The 16,138-nt window shown below is 42.7% G+C and overlaps 1 protein-coding gene across 16 annotated transcripts in view; it reads right to left on the reverse strand.

Annotated features, from left to right (window-relative positions):
- Positions 1–16,138, reverse strand: part of LOC124132318 (papilin-like) — a 169,031-nt gene that overhangs the window by 125,376 nt on the left and 27,517 nt on the right. For 3 of the 16 annotated variants that reach the window (XM_048403207.1, XM_048403197.1, XM_048403198.1), the window contains exon 1: positions 4,783–5,067. The exons of 1 other annotated variant lie outside the window; for it this stretch is intronic. The gene's annotated coding sequence lies outside the window, so the exon portion shown is untranslated. Of the gene's footprint in view, positions 1–4,782; positions 5,076–16,138 lie in introns of those variants that run through there. 12 more of the 16 variants (XM_048403206.1, XM_048403204.1, XM_048403200.1 and 9 more) reach the window with 9 other exon arrangements.

Below are 16,138 nucleotides of genomic sequence, written 5' to 3' on the forward strand. Positions count from 1 at the left end.
AGCAGATATTCCGGGATAAATATACGAAATAGCCACCATTAACCCGTGTGTGTTTGGTGAAAGTGAACTATATCGAGTCACTTGGTTTGGTACACTCGTCAGTCAGTATCACGTTCAAGGCCGGGGCCCTTTCACTAAAGTGAGTGAGTGAGTGAGTATGATTTTACGCCGCTTTTAGCAATATTCCAGCAATATCACGGCGGGGGACACCAGAAATGGGCTTCACACATTGTACCCATGTCGGGAATCGAACCCGGGTCTTCGGCGTGACGAGCGAACGCTTTAACCACTAGGCTACCCGACCGCCCCCTTTCACTAAAGGAACGTGGCCCTACGGTGGTCGTAAGGCTAATAATAAGTACGTTAAAGCATACGAGTTGTGAAATTTGTAGCGCTACGGTGGTCGTAAGGCTGATAATAAGTACGTTAAAGCATACGAGTTGTGAAAGTTGTAGCGCTACGGTGGTCGTAAGGCTGTTAATAAGTACGTTAAAGCATACGAGTTGTGAATGTAGCGCTACGGTGGTCGTAAGGCTAATAATATGTACGTTAAAGCATACGAGTTGTGAAAGTTGTAGCGCTACGGTGGTCGTAAGGCTGATAATAAGTACGTTAAAGCATACGAGTTGTGAAAGTTGTAGCGCTACGGTGGTCGTAAGGCTAATAATATGTACGTTAAAGCATACGAGTTGTGAAAGTTGCAGCGCTACGGTGGTCGTAAGGCTGATAATAAGTACGTTAAAGCATACGAGTTGTGAAAGTTGTAGCGCTACGGTGATCGTAAGGCTGATAATAAGTTCGTTATAGCATACGAGTTGTGAAATTTGTAGCGCTACGGTGATCGTAAGGCTAATAATATGTACGTTAAAGCATACGAGTTGTGAAAGTTGTAGCGCTATGATGGTCGTAAGGCTTATAATTAGTACGTTAAAGCATACGAGTTGTGAAAGTCGTAGCGCTACGGTGGTCATAAGGCTGATAATAAGTACGTTAAAGCATACGAGTTGTGAAATTTGTAGCGCTACGGTGGTCGTAAGGCTGATAATAAGTACGTTAAAGCATACGAGTTGTGAAATTTGTAGCGCTACGGTGGTCGTAAGGCTAATAATAAGTACGTTAAAGCATACGAGTTGTGAAAGTCGTAGCGCTACGGTGGTCGTAAGGCTAAAAATAACTACGTTAAAGCATGCGAGTTTTGAAAGTCGTAGCGCCACGATGGTCTTAAGTCTATGTTAAAGTATACGATAAGATATCGCTACGATCGCTTTGTTAAACCGGGCCTAGCAACTAATACTCATGTCCATAAGTTATACAACTGCATACATCATTAGACTATATCATATATTTTTTCATGTCACGCCGTTTTTGAAAAAGAAAACGTTGAACAAGGCTTCATTACAAACATGTCCGAGATTTCATAGAGGCATCGATGCATCACCAAACAAAGCGACTTCTTCCAAGGCAATATTAAAATATAGGCTTTTCGACAATGTGTAGCAGCACAGATCGCTTTGTGGAAGTCATTTTTTTCACGGATACCCTTCACCCTGTGCGACGCCTAAATACACAGACACATACGATGCATATTGTGCGTTGTCTGTCATGGCGTGGGGACCGTCGAGTGTCTGAGCTTATATTGAGGCCAATATTGACATCGAGGATCAACCTTGGCTTGCACACCAGGTTCCTCCCTGACAAGAAGATTCGGACCACGTGTGTGTTGGCATTATGCTGCAGGGGGTATTGGCCATGGGGCATCTGTGTTGGGTGTGTAGTAGGGCGTGTGTTGGCATGTGGTTTGGCATTGTGTTTGTAAAGCTTGCGTGTTTGCATTGTGTTGAAGAGCAGGTTTGGCATTGTGTTGTAGAGCATGTGTGTTGGCATTGTGTTGTAGAGCATGTGTGTTGGCATTGTGTTGTAGAGCATGTGTGTTGGCATCGTGTTGTAGAGCAAGTGTGTTGGCATTGTGTTGTAGGGTATGTATGTTGGCATTGTGTTGTAGAGCATGTGTGTTGGCATTGTGTTGTAGAGCATGTATGTTGGCATCGTGTTGTAGAGCATGTGTGTTGGCATTGTGTTGTAGAGCATGTGTGTTGGCATCGTGTTGTAGAGCATGTGTGTTGGCATTGTGTTGTAGAGCATGTGTGTTGGCATTGTGTTGTAGAGCATGTGTGTTGGCATTGTGTTGTAGGGCATGTATGTAGGCATTGTGTTGTAGGGCATGTATGTTGGCATTGTGTTGTAGGGCATGTATGTTGGCATCGTGTTGTAGAGCATGTATGCTGGCATTGTGTTGTAGGGCATGTGTGTTGGCATTGTGTTGTAGAGCATGTGTGTTTACATTGTGTTGTAGAGCATGTGTGTTGGCATTGTGTTGTAGAGCATGTATGTTGGCATTGTGTTGTGGAACATGTGTGTTTGCATTGTGTTGTAGAGCATGTGTGTTGGCATTGTGTTGTAGAGCATGTGTGTTGGCATTGTGTTGTAGAACATGTGTATTGTCATTGTGATGTAGGGCATGTGTGTTGGCATTGTGTTGTGGAACATGTGTGTTGGCATTGTGTTGTAGAACATGTGTATTGTCATTGTGATGTAGGGCATGCGTGTTGGCATTGTGTTGTAGAGCATGTTCTAACACTAGAACTTCAGTAAACGCTAAATAGGGTGTCATTAACAGGACATAGCACGTTGATACCTGAAATGTATGCATGTAACTTTACCATAACGGAATATTCTATTTTAATCTGTCGGACTGTTTTTCCCCCGAAAGATTATATATATAGTTATATAGTTATATGTATCTATTCTGATATTGGATGTATGATCGAATCGCTACTACCTGCAACGGGTGATCTAAACTAGTTTAAGTAGATAAATATTCATGAACATATAAAACGTAGAAGAAGATTATATAAACATACGACCAAAGAGTTTCACGAGCAAACCCCCAGAACAAATCCAGAGGCATACACAGACGCTACACAACACAGACGTCAGATTGACATGTTACCCACAACCCTATTCAACAGCGGTATAATATCTCCATGTTTCTATACACAGACATTAGCACAAAACGTCCTCTCCCCACTGACAAAGCCAGTCAAAGAAGTCCCCCTCCAAGACAGGTAAGTGTCGACCCTGACAGGTCAATGACATTCAACACCAACACACAGTGTGGATTCCACCGTTCATTGACGGGGGATTGACGGAGGGTTGAGACCTTACGTTAGGGCATGACATAGACACCATGGTTGGAGACATCGTCACAGCTACGTGCACTTTAGTTAGTCATCCTCTTGATTCATACGGGTGGATTTCAATAACATCTCTAGGTTTTGAAGACTTCATTCATGCTTTAATGTCAAGGTTGGGAGCCAATGCCCTACGAATCAAATGCACACATATTATAGGGCTCTACTTGTGTTAACTACAAGCACTCCACCGCGTGAAAAAATATAGAGTGAAACAAATTTGTAAAAAAATATATAGTTATATGCCTTTGTGGAAATCATGTCACAGTGACCATATTTCACACTAACATGGCGCTCATGACTTCGCGTAATAATTCCTTTTAGTTAAACGCTTTTGGCTGAACTTGTGATCTTGAACTTTCGATAAATATGGTGGTAATTATTCAAACCCACTAGACCGGATCTCATTAACATTTTAAACCATCCATGCAGTGAATTTCCCGACGCTCAAAACCTCTAGAAAGGAAGCGCTCCTCGTCTCGGTGTTTGATAGCGTCTACACCACGCGGGAACCAGCAAACAGACGTGTTCGTTGGATTCAAAAGTCAAAACGAATACAATATTTATAGTTAAAATTAAACAACACAGGTTTTGCTTGTGCAGTGCATGCTTGACGAGCGCCCCGGGACTTGGAGTGTGCTGTCTTCACATTGGGTATTGACTCTGCCGAGAACATCATATCACACATGCAGTCTGTCAATACGACACACATTATGTCATTCACTTCAAGGCAGTGAAAACCTCTCAAGTCGGCCCAGTTAGGGTTGAAAAAAAGTTATCAGGAGTTATTTCAAGCGTCAGGCCCGACACAAAAGGAGAAAGCTGAATAGATTAAACAAACGTAGCCCACTGCCGCGAAGAGAACATTCAACCTTGAACAGAAGAATGTTCTTCTTCACATGAACATCTTCCAAGGTAGTTGTCCCTTGCGAGCTTTTCAGTTCCCATCCTTCAATGTGTTGGTTTGAACAAACAAAGCACAGAGCATCAAATGTTCAGTTGCTAGGTGTATAACAGCGCTTCTTGAGCACGAGCTTGTAATTCGATATAACGTGTCAGTCAAATTAAGCTCTTTATTTCGTTTGTAATTTGTAGACATATTACGTCTCTATTTGGTTAATGACGAGACACCGGCTACACTTCGAAGATACACTGTGTCATAAATCACCCACAAGTGAAAACTTATATCCTCTATATTGGTCTGACACACTTTGTCAATTAACACAACATATGCTGTCTACGCATTTTATTAGCTCATACTCATATTCAGTAATTGACGACACAAAGATATGCTGCGATGACAAAGCTGATCATAAACACCCGGTCTGACTAAGCTATAACATGTAGGCTGTTATCCCCTTTCAATGAAAGCGTCTACAACGCTGACACAGCGTGAATCCCCTTCGGCTGTTAATCTGTCATCATGTAACACTTACATGATCAACGGATTAAATGGTTCCTTTTGGGGATTAAGTCGTTTCTTAATCTGTTTCATTTTAATTTAATAAGGATAAAACAAATGCCTTCCTACCTGTCTGGCGTTCTACTGTGCTTGATATTATCCAGTGTATAAGTCCCTGTAGGTAAACGGTACATCCACCTATTCAAGTCAACTTATTTGCACAGAAGTAAAATAAAACGGGACTAAGAAGTTTTCCCTGCTCCCCTCCACTCACTGCACCATCCAGACAGTCCGAGCCGGAAGAATGGTTTATGGGCTTGTATACCTGGCACAGTCCACTTACTGTCGCGAGGGGAGACAGCTTGCCTAAATCTGCCAGCCGTGACAAATAAGTTAGAAATCGTAGCACGAATGATTCTTAAACCTAAGCGTTCATTCCCTATTTAACTTGAAATGGGAGTCGTGTGGCTGTGTGACATTTGGGCTTGCTGTATGACGGCTTAATCCTGCGTATCACCCCTCGTCTGACAAGGGGAGGTCGATCAAACAGGTATCTGTATCGAGACGACTGAAAATACTGGGGCATGCATCATCACAAACCGTCTCTCTCGTATCCTACCTATCGCCCTCTCGTCTTGCGAGATTAGGACGATATTAGACATACGTAATTATTAGGGCCTAAAGAAAATTTCACATTTATGGCTGGGTTTTACTGGCGCTATTAATAGCGGGCACAGGAGTTATTTGAGTGGCACATACAACCGCCACTTATCAGACGGGAACGTCAGTATTGATTGAAAGTTAAACTGATTCAGATTTAGATTAATTGGGGTTTTATAGTTTAGTAGTTCTTAAGCTCGGGTGCGCCACGCTGATTTATATTCACGGTGTATGTATGCTATGACATGTAAGGCCTGTCTTAGCGTATATAATTCTTATCGAATACAGGTCGAAAAGAGTGAAATCGTCATATGTCTATGTTTTAAAGGTTAAATGTTTTTTTGTGTAAGTGAGGAATTGGGTTACGGACATCGCTATCATGGCTGAGGGTACCAGTGATGAGCTGCACGCTGTATTAATGTGAGGAATGGTAGCCTCGTTTGGCCCCACGACAATTGTGTCGCATGTAAAGAGTTTATTCTCCGAGGTTATTACAAATTCATCTTGTTCTACAAATTATTTAGTTTTGGTGAAGGGAAAGAGACGATTCCGATATTTGCAGCATTTCTGCAGAAACATCCGGCTTCATGACGACCCACATCCACGCTGGCCATACATATCTCAGGAGACAGGGCAGTCACATCCCAACTGTTGGACACAGCAACTGAGTGACACTGGCTTCACTTCAGGACAGATACGTTTTACTATAGGTCAGAACACATCTCACACGACGGGACACACACATCCAAGCTGTTGGCCACAGCAACTGTATCACAGAACTACTTCAAGTAACGGCCCATACATCTAACTCTAGGTCAGAACACATCTCACAGGGCGGGAGAGAGACATCAAGCAGATTGACACGGCAGCTGTATCACAGATCTACTTCAAGTAACGACCCATACATCTAACTCTAGGTCAGAACACATCTCAGAGGGCGGGAGAGAGACATCAAGCAGATTGACACGGCAGCTGTATCACATATCTACTTCAAGTAACGACCTATACATCTAACTCTAGGTCAGAACACATCTCAGAGGGCGGGAGAGACACATCAAGCAGATTGACACGGCAGCTGTATCACAGATCTACTTCAAGTAACGACCCATACATCTAACTCTAGGTCAGAACACATCTCAGAGGGCGGGAGAGAGACATCAAGCAGATTGACACGGCAGCTGTATCACAGATCTACTTCAAGTAACGACCTATACATCTAACTCTAGGTCAGAACACATCTCAGAGGGCGGGAGAGACACATCAAGCAGATTGACACGGCAGCTGTATCACAGATCTACTTCAAGTAACGATCCATACATCTAACTCTAGGTCAGAACACATCTCAGAGGGCGGGACAGACACATCAAACAGATTGACACAGCAGTTGTATCACAGATCTACTTCAAGTAACGACCCATACATCTAACTCTAGGTCAGAACACATCTCACAGGGCGGGAGAGACACATCAAACAGATTGACACAGCAACTGTATCACAGATCTACTTCAAGTGAGAAACCATGTATCAACTCTAGGCTAGGACAACGTCAAACTAAGGCCAGACACATCTAGATGTGTAGGACAAGGACAATGTAATTGTAGGACAATGTCACCTATAGGACAGATGTACCTACATATAGGCCAGTCACACGTCAACTTTGACAGAAGCACTTCAACTCGGAGGCGGACGCACCCGAAACAGTCTGAGACGTCCTCCGATTACAGGGAGCCGCTGTGCACTCTTCCCTTCCCGTCTCTGATAATCTCTGATCACTGCATACGCAACCGGAAATGTCCTCACACGCATCTCATGTAATATGAGACTTGTGACACTCTAGGCCATCGGAGGAGACTAGATGTAGCCGACATCTGTGATACGTGCAGTGATAACAGCTCACCTTGTGGGTCAGAGGGGAGAAATAATCACCTGCCCCTACCCTCATGGGAGGGGAGTGTTAGGAAGGGGGCAGTCCGGGAAATGTCAATCAAATGGTCTTCTTTGTATGGATACCAAATCACCGCGTTATCGCATAAATATAATCGTTGTCGAATTGTTAGATTGCGTTTCCTTTTGGAACATTAACAAGGTCAAATAATAGTTTCGTAGAGTGGCTAGATGAGTAATTTTGTTTTAACGTCAATGTTGGATCTGCATGCATAACAGCAACATGCAGGTCTAAGAAGAAGTCGCTGGGGTGGCTTCAGATGCTGGCACCCTTGCCGAGTGAGTGAGTTGGGTTTAACGCCGCTTTAACAGTATTCCAGTTATATCACGGCGTGTCAGCTTAATGTTGGAGTAAAGCCCGAAGTGATGCAGGTCTCAGACGTTTACCACTTCGGTGAAACCCACGAGCACTGTTATGGTGCTGACAAACCTAGAAACATAATCTGGGTGAACCGGGATTCGAACCCACAATCATAGGTTTTTGGCGTGTCCAGGGGACGCAACTCTGCACAGCGAATCGCGGCGCCTCAGACGACTGGGCCACCCGTGCCCCCCGTCATGGTGAGGTGAGGTGAGGAGACACAGTATCCTGACTCCGAGCCGACCAGTCCTTGTCTTAGCCCCTTAATGCCGAGCGCCAGACAAGGTAACAACAAGTACCATCTTTTAACGTCTTTTGGTATGACGCGGCCGGGGATCGAACCCCGGACCTTCCGCTCTCCGGGCGGACGCTCTACTACTAGACCACGGAGGCGGTCTTGCCGTCATGGGAAGTCTCCTCACGGGAAACACTTTTGACCACGTCCAAGAGGATTACATCTTGACCTGAAGCAGGTTTCGTAGGTGTTCATTTGACCGGTCTTATGTTCGTAATTAACTAATATTGAAAAGAGTGCTGAAATTACTTGAGGATTATCAATGGTTGAGGTACACCATGTTAATTTAATGATTAAGGAAAGTCCACAGATTAAAGCTTTGATGAAAGCCATTATAAATATTAATATTTTAATATATTACATAACGGGTTCATATATGTAAACGTATCTCAAAAGCCGCTTAGAGTCTGGTCTTAAATATAATATGTTGTTTTTTCCTGTCTCATGTGTGTGTGTGTTTGTGTGTGTGTGTTTGTGTGTGTGTGTGTGTGTGTGTGTGCGTGTGTGTGTCTGTCTGTCTGTCTGTCTGTCTGTCTGTCTGTGTCTCTGTCTGTCTGTGTCCCTGTCTGAACACTCTGATCACTGTTCGTGGTATATCACAACAAGCACTTTGGAGACAAGACATTGGTGTGGTTACTAGATAGTTAAACCCTTCTCCCCGCAGGCTATTGCTAACACGTTGTTATAAGCCAAATCTGCTTACTGAAATTATGCCACTCTCACTAGTGCCTGGATTGGAGATGAGGGTGAGCTAGGTTTAACGCCGATGTGAACACTATTTCAACTACAGCCTGAACGTTCTAGTCGTTTACCTGTGTGGTAAAACCCACGAGAACAAAGCAGTAGTCATTATCAGGAAGAATATGAAATACCAACTAACGATCATCGGATCCTGAAACGCAAAAGGGACGCAACTTTGCGCAGCGAATTACAGAACCTCAGACGACAGGGCTACTAGAAATATATAAGCCACAGTGAATGTAAAATCCCTCAAAATTCAGGGATAGTGAGTAAATATCGTTTCTCTTAAGGACTTTGCATAATTCCTAAATGTGCACGTGCACTGTAGCGTATGTACAATGTTTACATATTCCCTGAAGTTATATAGCTTATGGGGGCACGGGTGGCCCAGTCGTCTAAGGCGCCGCGATTCGCTGTGCAGAGTTGTGTCCCTTGGGCACGCCAGAAACCTATGGTTGTGGGTTCGAATCCCGGTTTGCCCCGATTATGTTACTAGGTTTGTCAGCACCATACCCGTGCTCGTGGGTTTCACCGAAGTGGTAAACGTCTGAGACCTGCATCACTTCGGGCTTTCCTCCCACATTAAGCTGACACGCCGCAATATAACTGGAACACTGTTAAAAGCGGCGTTAAACCAAACTCACTCACTATACAGCTTATGTCACATAGATATGCTAAAGACAGCTTTTGAGAGTGGTTGTAGCGTCTCTGCCTTTCCAGGTAATGATTGTGACTTTGTCACGTTTTACTTTCTGTGGCGACTTTGTTTCTGTTTCTGTTAGCTAATGTGATAATTGCGTTGGCTGACAAGTGGATTGAGAGCTGCAGTTAGTGACAGTGCAGCAGTTGACGCCGCGGCAACAGGACCTGCAGCAACCTCACCTACATCCATCACACGCCTGGTTAAACCTGAAGCAGGACTTCGTCAGTAGCAGCTTAATGTATTTACGCTGCCAGACGTGTATATATTAAACCGGTAAAGGCGGAGGACAGTGGACCTACTCCATGGCGTTGTTATACTTGTAAATTAATGATCGTCTACGGCATTCATCTACCTGTCCAGCCACCAGAACACATGTCCTCCCTCTTCCCTTATTAGCTAATTACAGGTAATTTTAAAAGTGACGATTCGCCGGAAATACGTTCACGTCTTACATAGCATACATACATTTGACAGATGGCTTAAACTGCAACATATTATGTGAAAGAGGGTCGACAAACAGACAAGGTCTTTATTCAAATGCCTCTCAACTTAGAAAGTATATTAATTACAAGAGTATGCTCATTGCATTCCATCGGTTCAAAAGAGAAGAAAACGATGGACAACCATCAGAATTTGGCAACTGTTATTAATACAAAAAGTCAATGACAGAGAATAACCAGTCTTGATTATCCGCCGAAACAGATTCCATTTGGCGAAAAGGGCAAAATAGTTGTGAAAATTATACAAAAGCACCACAGAAAACCAGTGATCGCATCCATCACAATAACAATACGAAGGCGTGGAGTCATCCGCCTAGCGATAACTACTACCACTGTTCCTCGTCTTGAAGGTTCTTGCAGCCTCTGTCAATCTCCTCACGGATAATTCCCAGTGTGTTTGTTTGAGGAGCAGAAAGCATGTTGACAATCGGATCTCAACCAACAGTGGTTGGGGGAGGACAAGGCATGGGACACAAGGACGTGTTTGTTGTCTGTTGAAGGCATAGTTGGCGTACAACATGTTAAACTATGGCAACGTGCTTGAGCTGGAGAACCAGACTTGCAACATTGGCGTACGCGGGACTTAAAATGATTAATATCTATTCGTTTGACAAGACGTTCTGCCATTCACATGTATAGCATAGTTTACGGCATTTATTCTAAGTTAAGATAAAACAAAATGACTTTGGTGGTTCTCTGACGTCAGGCAAATAGGACACTAAGAATAAGATCGTATATATCCAACCACTGAAGGCTGACTTGGTTGTTTAGACAATTATGATAGACAAGAAGCAATCCCTGTTTGTAATAAAAATATGAAATAAGACAATGATTTTCATAATAATAGGAATATTTTGTGTCCCGTGTCACGAAGTGGAAAGTCTGTAATCTATATTTACTTCATGTTTAAGTATTATCAGATCAGTGTGTTTGTTTAGGCTAAAGTGGCCATGTGTCCATATAACAGTAAAAAAATGATGGACTGTTAACTTAAGACTCCCTTCTTGTGAGGTGAGAGAGCGAGCGATTATGGTTTTACGCCGCTTTTAACAATATTCCAACAATTCTGCTTGTGATGCACACGCCTCGAACACTTTCCATGGCAGCTAAAATATTAATCATATATAATTATGTTCAAAACTCATTAACAAAATCGGGGGCACGGGTGGCCCAGTCATCTAAGGCGCCGCGATTCGCTGTGCAGAGTTGCGTCCCTTGGGCACGCCAGAAACCTATGATTGTGGGTTCGAATCCCGGTCCGCCCCGATTATGTTTCTAGGTTTGTCAGCACCATACCCGTGCTCGTGGGTTTCACCGAAGTGGTAAACGTCTGAGACCTGCATCACTTCGGGCTTTCCTCCCACATTAAGCTGACATGCCGCAATATAACTGGAATACTGTTAAAAGCGACGTTAAACCCAACTCACTCACTCACTCATGAACCAAATCATGATAAATATTTAAAAAACAACTGTTTTGCAAAGGTGGACTTCATATCCAGTGGCCAGACATGCGTTGCAAGAGTTCTATACTCACTTAAGTGATTAAGTGCGTTTCAGCTTGTCTCTCAGAGTCATGGTAACGTTAACACATTGTAGGAATGTCCACGAAATATCACAGCTGAACATGCAACGTCATCTAGTTGTGGGCAATCAATCGTTAACCTTGTCCCGAGTTGTCCCACCAGGCGCATCAGATTGCCCGATAAGCACCTATGTATGTAGATGTGTAAGTATTTATCAAAGGTTAGACGTCCCTGCCATCTATGCAGCAAATGTCGCATATGCCACCGCCGTGACACACGTTAATGACGAGCAGAAGTTGGTCAAGTGCATCATTAGAGCAAGACAGTGGCATACATAGATACCCACTCGTGTGTCGCGGAATTCGCCACACTCATGGCTCAAGCTCCGAAGCATATATGCCAGGCTTCCATCAGGTCATCACTATGACGCTTAGTACTAAGTAGTATGATTGCTGTTGGAGTGCGTTGGGTTTAACGCCGCTTTGAACAGTATTACATCAATATCACGGCGGCAGCTTAAAGGAGAGCCCGAAGTGATGTAGGTCTCAGACGTTTACCACTTCGGTGAAACCCACGAGCAAATCTAGAAACAAAATCTTGCGAACTGGGATTCGAACCCAAATTCACAGGTTTCTGGCGTGCCAAAGGGGCGTAACTCTGCAAAGGGAATCGCGGCGCCTTATGCGACTGGGTCACCTGTGCCCCGGATGCTGCAGGAACATGGACTTGATATTGCCGTTTTGGCACCGGGCATATGACGGCTTGGACATAAGTGAAGACAATCAATCTGTTGAGATAGTGCTCGACAATTTAAAGACATAAGGGAGTAAAACAACCGTAGATCCCTCACAGCACAAATATTTGATCAAACTTCGATGACACTTAAAGAAATGTACAAGAAAATATACTACTCAAACGAAATCAAAGAACATATGTTATTATGGCAGATTAATAATAATAGTAATATAAACGAATCTGGGGTTCCTTAACTTCTTTTGAGTAATATTGTATAAATTCTACAAAAATATAAACGTCAATGTCTTAGAACAATCAGTCATGATTTTCCGCAGAAACAGATTCTACGGAAGCGTAATAGGGCCACGGTTAAATTTGCTTTTGTCTAAGTATCGCCTACGTGGGACTTATTATCTTCAAAGTAGGACTTAGTATCTCCTACGTAGGACTAAGTATGGCCTAGAATTACTATCTCCTACGTAGGACATAGTATGGACTAGAATAACTATCTCTTACGTAGGACTTAGTATCTCCTACGTAGGAGATAGTAAGTCCTACGTAGAAGATACTAAGTCCTACGTAGGAGATAGTAAGTCCTACGTAGGAGATAGAAAGTCCTACGTAGGAGATACTAAGTTCTACATAGGAGATACTAAGTCCTACGTAGGAGATACTAAGTCCTACGTAAGAGATACTTAGACAAAAGAAAAATTCACTGTGGCCCTACTACGCTTCCGTTTATTCCAATAGGCGTAAAAGGAAAGATGGTAATGAAAATTATATGAATGGATCACTGAAAATCAGTGATGACACCAGGTGTTCGGGAAAAGGGTGAACATGTCCTGCTCTGCCTAGAGCACCCGACACTCACACAATTTCCTTTTCAAGTTTGTGATTTATGACAGGCGTGGCGTCCTTCTGAGCATGCGCACACCCTTCACTCCCATGTCTGTAGGGAGATCACACACGCCTTTTCAGGATATCACGCCACACGGTCGTTTATAGAGTGAAATACGTCTAACCTAAACACAGATATGTTTTTAAACGTTGCTTGAAACAAGATGTCTGGGTCCTTTAACACGTCTGATAATCCGGCGAATTATCTAGAGGCTGAGGTAATCTCCTTGTCTCACACTTGAAGATACCTGGTCACGTGCAGGAAAACATGATACTGGGAACCGAAGGAGTGTCCTGGTGTTTTAATCTCGCGCTCGATGGGGACTGTAGATAATTCAACTCAAACGCTACTACAGTTACACACCCATTAGTGAGTGAGTGAGTATGGTTTTACGCCGCTTTTAGCATTATTCCAGCAATATTACGGCGGGGGACACAAGAATAAACAAGGGTGTGTACTTTCTCTTGCCGGCAGTTTAGTATCCAGATTATTAATCTCCACGGTTACAAGTTTAAACTATTCATGAGTATTTGGTGATTTGATCTAATTTCTCTTCCACAGTGAGAGAGTGAGTGAGTATGGTTTTACGCCGCTTTTAGCAATACACCAGCAATAGGCGGGAGACACCAGAAAATGGGCTTCACACATTGTACCCATGTCGGGAATCGAACCCGGATCTTCGGCGTGACAGAGCGAACGCTTTAACCACTCGCCCCTACACACCCATTACTTAAGCCGATATACATCAATCTACAACTTCAAACTGGTTTTTTTCTTCAGCTACAGTTTCGGCATATAATGTGCCAAAATGACTAATAAACAACTTTTTGCGGTGGAAGAGAGAGGCGGTAGGGTAGCCTAGTGGTTATAGCGTTCGCTCGTCACGCCGAAGACCCGGATTCGATTCCCGACATGGGTACAATGTGTGAAGCCCATTTTCTGGTGTCCCATGCCGTGATATTGCTGGTGTATTGCTAAAAGCGGCGTAAAACCATACTCACTCACTCTCTCACTGTTGAAGAGAAATTAGATCAAATCACCAAAGCCCATGAATTTTTTTAACTTGTGTCCGTGGAGATTGAATATCTGGATACTAAACTGCCGGCAAGAGAAAGTACACACCCTTGTTTATTCGACGTCGATGTATTTGATACGGGTATCATAGTTGTGTTTTAGACCTTAAGTTTACAGTTTTTCGGCAACTGTTATCTACGGAAGCGTAGTAGGGCCACGGTGAAATTTGTTTTGTCTAAGTATCTCCTACGTAGGACTTAGTATGGACTAGAATCACTATCTCCTACGTAGGACTTAGTATCTCCTAGGTAGGAGATAGGAAGTCCTACGTAGGAGATATTGATCCTACATAGGAGATAGTAAGTCCTACGTAGGAATTAGTAAGTCCTACGTAGGAGATAATATGCCCTACGTAGGAGATACTTAGACAAAAAAATATTTCACCGTGGCCCTACTACGCTTCCGTAGTTATCAGCCTAGTAACGTTTTGATAAGGTTTGTAATGTTTTGGTCAAATTCAGTTTTCAAGTGTATACTTTCTTTTGCTAGGCTGTTTATTTCAAAGTAAAAATGAAAGAACATTTGTCTGAAGACATATGTGTCTGTGTCATTGAAACCCTAGTAAAACATCGATAGCTAAGCACAACACAGATTATAATATATGTTGTGTCACGGACTCTGACATTCAATCCTGCTGACTCAACAAATTCGACAGGTGATATCACCCCTCATTGTTCCGTCCCTTGCCCTGCAGAATCGGTTTCAGTCCAGGCAGCCAGATACAATGATTCATAAACACAGGTGCATCTCTTGCACGTGGCAGAGGTAATAGTTAGTAACATGTACAGACGCTGTAGCTCACCTGGCTAAAGTAACAAAACGATTTAAATTTCGTATCGTTTATTTATTTATTTATTTATTTATTTATTTATTTATCTATTTATCAATTTATTTATTTATTTATTTATTTACTTATTTATAAATTTTAGATTTATTTATTTTGTAATTATTTTTTATGTATTATTATTTATTTTTTTTATTATTATTATTTTTATTTTATTTATTTTTTTGGGGGGGGGGGGGGTTGAGGCGCAATAAAGTCACTGATAACAGTCTTTTTAAATCAGGCGAAGATTGATCACCATTTAGGTCCCATGCTATTGAAACGGTTTAACTCCTGAATCTTTAATATTCAAGGATTTTTTTCGCATGCAGGTTTCAAATAAGTTCAAAATTTGCAACTTTGGTCTGATTAAACAATTGCAATCCTAAATAGATAAAAAAAAAGCGAGGGACCTCCAGGGCACGATGTATAATAAAATATAGCGCATTTTAGATTTGAAGATAACAAATAACAATGCTTATTAACTGAAATTGATCCAAAATTCAGTCTGGACCTAAACAAACAGTTATTCTGCATCATAGATTTCACGTTAGCCCTGTTTCAAGTGCCCTTTAACTGAGCGAGATGGCTGGCAACACATTTTCATTTGGTTTATCAATTAAGAGATTGTTGAACAGTTAGTCACACTACAAGATGTAACTAATATTGTACAGCACGTACCTTCTCCCGCAGCACTGTCCTAACGGCTAGGTCGAACTGACCACTGGTCAGGCATTTAAGTGACCAAACGTTTACCGCACGGTAGTTCAAGGGTGATATTTCACTCCTGTCACGATGCTGAAATGCAACCCGCCTGTATTGTCCATGTGATAATGGTAAGATGGGGGTCACGACACCGGCAGCCGCTGATGACGGACAGGTGCTTGACCACTCGTCTTGTTCTACAGGCTGGTCAACACTTAGCTCCGATGGACACGGTCATTATGGGGAGATTAACCAACACTATGACTGCAATAAGTGATATCCCCATTAGACCTACAGAACATATTAATTATGATTTAAGATGCTTTCAAAGAAAAGGCATATCTGGTATATGTTATAACAGTTCATATCTTGTTAGTCACAGTTCATCGCTCACTTTAACAAAACAATTAACGCTTTGAATATTGTTGGCCTGTGAAGGAGTGTATCGGTTAGCTTTACGGTCGCCTTTGTGCACGTACACCCAGAGGAAGAAAACAAACAAATACACGGATAGTTTAATG

Source organism: Haliotis rufescens, unplaced genomic scaffold, assembly GCF_023055435.1.
Source record: "Haliotis rufescens isolate VD_foot unplaced genomic scaffold, xgHalRufe1.0.p SCAF_3, whole genome shotgun sequence".
Lineage (NCBI taxonomy): Eukaryota > Metazoa > Mollusca > Gastropoda > Lepetellida > Haliotidae > Haliotis > Haliotis rufescens.